The following is a 4,194-nucleotide window of genomic DNA, read 5'->3' as shown; positions in this document are numbered from 1 at the left end:
ATACATATCAAGTGACACCGGCGACCTTTTTTATCAATTTAGCAACGGGCTCAGTTGCAACGGGCTCTTTATACATATCAGACAACTCGCTACTACTTAAACTACAACTATGGCAATATTTTTTTGTCAATTTAGCTCAGCAATAGTGCCTGATTTAATAGACTGCTTTGCATTCACCCCCTCAGAAGACAGACAGAACCAACTCAACATGTCAGAAGATTAACAGAAATTTCATTTGTATGGCATGAACATATAGCAGGAGCATCAACACATAGATCAGCAGAGAGCAGAGCACAACATGCACACACTCGGACCATCTATATCATACACACACAGCAACGCACACACGCATCACGCTGGCATACACATACAGAAAAGCAGGCACACACGCATCATGCGCATTGGCCGGTGCGACGCACGCAGAGCAAGTACGACGCACGGAGAGCAAGCTAGTAAGCACGCACGCGTCCAACCCCGCCGCTGCATGCGCTGGCAGAAGGTGAGACAGCAAGGGAGACTGCACATTGAAGCTGTCCATGCAAGGCTGGAGGTGCTGGGCCGGCGACGGCGGTGTCAGGACGGCGCTTGATTCGTTCCCGGTGGCGTGGAGCTTGGGTTGGCAACGCGGCGATAGCTAGTGTTTGGGGATGGGGGTTTGGGGCGGGGGCAGTCGACCCGATGGCTGGCGAAGTTAACGGGCTCAGGCGGCTGGAAATTCGGCGGGTGGCGGTGGCACAGCGCGAGGATGGGGCAGGCGGAAAACCTAGCGGGCATTTAACTACCAATACCTACGCCTTTTTTAAGGGAATTGCTTATGAAAATAACGTGCGACGACGACTTAGCAAACGGCTCCCTTTAAAAAAGACATAGCAAGCAGATTCTCTTAAAACTGGTAGGAATGGATACGGGTCGGTCGGCCACCCTCCACCCCCCGCTAACCCTACCTCCCGTATCCCCTCCTGCGCCGCCCTCCCGTCCGTCCGTCGATGCAAAACAAAACAAAACAAAAACCAGCAATGGCGACCGACCCCCTTCCACCCCACTCCTCTTCCCCTCCTCGGGCCGCCCAGTCGTCATCGCGACCGAGGACCAGAGAGGCGGGCGGGGAGCTCGAGGCGGCCTGCGCGTGGAGGGACAGCAGCGGCGGCGGCGGCGAGTCAGGGTCCAGCGATGGGGTTCGTCTCCTTCATCGGGAGGATGCTCTTCGCCTCCGTCTTCCTCCTCCCCGCCTACCAGGAGTACGCTCTCCTCCCCCCTCTTTCCCCGCCAGATCTCGTCCGTGCCCCGGACCTGCCGCCTCCCGGGACCGACGCACCGCTCTACGGTGGAGCCAGGCCCCTAGCTCCTGGTCGTCGGTGCGACGCCCGAGGGTTGGTTTGTGCGGGTGAATGTGGTGAGATCCGGCCGGGCGGCGCCTCAGTCTGTCCTGTCGCGGTAGATCTCGCCGGTGTAGGGTAGATGTTGACCCGCCGTGGCGATTCATAGTCATAGATGTAGAGACGCACGGGGAGCACATGAGCATGGTTTCAGATCAGGCTCCTGTGACGAACCCCATCCGGTCTAGAAGCTTCCAGGTCTAGCGTATCGGCATGAACGACGTCTCTTTCAGAATGCATAGTTTACCTGCGGACATCCGGGCTTAGCATTTGCTGCCTAATTGGCTAGCTAGCTTCACCCTGCTAGCGTTTTTGGTTCAATACCAAGGGCTAAGTTACGTTTGAATGCTGGATTTTCTATGGTATGGTACATCAAGTGTTGTGTCGCTCGTTCAGAGCATTTGAATGCCGGATTTTCTAAGTTAAGTGCTGTAAAATGCCAAATCTGGCATTGTTGCTGCTTCGATGTTTGATCTTCATACATTTTGCTTCTGCAATATCCTGTTGTAGCATCTAACAGTGGAATGCTTTAACAACAACCTTCCCGAAAGATTCCAAATGTGGTGGCAGGTTATTCTTATTGTTTAACCACTTGATAGGCTCATGTCTGTTGAGTTTGTGCAACTGATTTGCTGCAGTCCAAATTTACGTGTTTATGCTTATTTTATTATTTGCATTCTATATGTGACAATGCAACAGTTCTTTGAGGCATCAATCCATGATAACTGGGCATATCGGTTTATGCTTAGATATAATGAAACCAAATATATATTCTGTCTTATTATACGGAACCAATTATATTTAATCCATGTTAAAATGATTATGCATTTATCATGTTGGAACTTCTTTGTCAAGCAAGTCTCCGCCAGCATTGGGATGGCAATGCCACACATTGATGTATGGTTACTTTCTGGTCGCTTGCCCCGTTGTACATCATTGTTCCCTTTTTAAGGATCAATTCACCTAGTTCCTGTTTTTTATGGCTTTTGTTCTGTTTGTTTACAGATCAAGTCTGTCATTGCCTTTACCATGTTTCTTAAAGCCTTTGGTGGTCTCCTTTTCATCATCATCAGCTCGTTCGGAGCGGTCGTATTGGTGCTTACCCTTCTTGTGCATGCACTATATCTAGAATTATGTTATGTTAAGGGGGCATCTAGATGCATACTGTTGTGGCTGCCATTAAATGCATGTCTTCTCAAACTATTTAAAATGAAGTGTTGTTGCCGTGCCATTTAGGTAGTTTCAAAAGATATGATGTGCTTGGCTGTTAATGTTTTAGTGTGTGCTTCTCACCTGCTATAAAAGGCCAATTCGGGCATTGTAGCTGCTCTAGTATTTGATCTTCATATATTTTGCTTTTACAATATCCTATTCTAACACCTGAAAATGGAATACTTTAACAATATAATCTTCCTGACTTTCTGCAACTGATTTTTTCTGTAGTCCAAAATTATATGTTTATGTTTATTGCCTTATTTAGTGTGTTGATATTTGAAAGGGGAACAGGGCTTGGTCCAAACTCCTTTTTATTCTGCTCATATGATATTGCTCATCTTTTGTTTTCTGTCCGATGCCTCCTGTATTCAGAGTAGAAATATTCTTAATTTAGTGTTTCTTGAACATGGCCAGGGCAATGGATAAAATCTACTCTGGATAGTAGACAGAGGGAGTACATGCTAAGTTGACTTTTTTCCTGCGGAATTGCTTATTGTGAAGATGCTTGCAAGGATGCAGAGGGAGCGGATCATTTGGAGAGATATGATGCCACTGTTTGGTGTTTTTATGCATTTTGGTTTGCTTGTAACTGTGTTTGCACTAGTTGGGAGTAAGTGACTTGGCAAGAAGTGTAGGTGTTTTAATTGAAGGCATGAAAAGCCATGACAATTATGTATGCTCTTACAGGATGTGCTCTAATGCCGCTGGTTTATTATAAATCTTGGATTAGTAATGATGTGTAATGTTGCTGGTTTATTGCAAATATGTGTTTGTTTTAGTTGGAATTGTACGCATAGAATGAAATTGGCGGAATTTATTTTTTTAGTGCCTAATTAGTTAGTAGTAGCGTGGGAAAACACCAGACTTGCTACTACTAATTTGTTAGTAGTAGCGTGGGTTTGCATCCGGGCTACTACTAACTTTTTAGTAGTAGCGTGGGAAAAAACCTGATGCACTACTACTATTTCATTACTAGTAGCGCGGGTTGCACCTGCGCTACTACTAAAATGTTAGTAGTAGTGTGGGTTTACCTGCGCTACTACTAACTTTTAGCTGTAGCGCGATAGTAGTAGCGTGGGCACCCGCGCTACTGCTAGCCAAAAAACAAGCGCTACTAGTAGCCTTTTTCCTAGTAGTGTAGCCTCAACGGTACGCATTTGAAGTGTTTAGGCTGGAGAGAATTCCTTATTTGGCCCTTTCTTAAATTTTGATTTCCTATTTGGCCCAAAATAATTTTTTCTTCCCTATTTGACACCTAAAATAATTTTCATTCCTTATATGACACTTTTGTCCATTTTAGGTACTAATCGGGTTAAGTGTGATGTAAAAAGACCATTTTACCCCTAGTGCATTGTGTAAAATCTTGGATGTAGTTAAAAAGCAATCGGTTTACTTGTGTTTTAGGGATGTTCAACAGTTGCTGCGCATGCATATGTATGCTTCAATATTTTGTTTCTTATGTAAACTGATATGTGCGTGTAAAAGCCATACAATACACCCGTAAAACTTGTACTAGCTGTAGCCTGTAATACAGTCGAGTACTTTCCGGTGAGATGCAGTACGAGCTAGCCGTGGCTGATTACTTTCCAGCCGTCGGGAGACT

At 45.8% G+C, this 4,194-nt stretch overlaps 1 long non-coding RNA gene across 1 annotated transcript; it reads left to right on the top strand.

Moving 5' to 3' along the window:
- The first annotated feature begins 943 nt into the window (after positions 1-943).
- LOC125523691 lies at positions 944-3,363 on the top strand. The gene is made up of 3 exons (XR_007290343.1): positions 944-2,273; positions 2,382-2,471; positions 3,006-3,363. It is a non-coding gene; the product is annotated as an uncharacterized LOC125523691 (long non-coding RNA).
- The last annotated feature ends 831 nt before the right edge of the window (positions 3,364-4,194 follow it).

Source organism: Triticum urartu, chromosome 7 (assembly GCF_003073215.2).
Source record: "Triticum urartu cultivar G1812 chromosome 7, Tu2.1, whole genome shotgun sequence".
NCBI lineage: Eukaryota > Viridiplantae > Streptophyta > Magnoliopsida > Poales > Poaceae > Triticum > Triticum urartu.
Note: the sequence above shows the minus strand (reverse complement) of the source record. Positions and strands in the feature narration are given on the sequence as shown.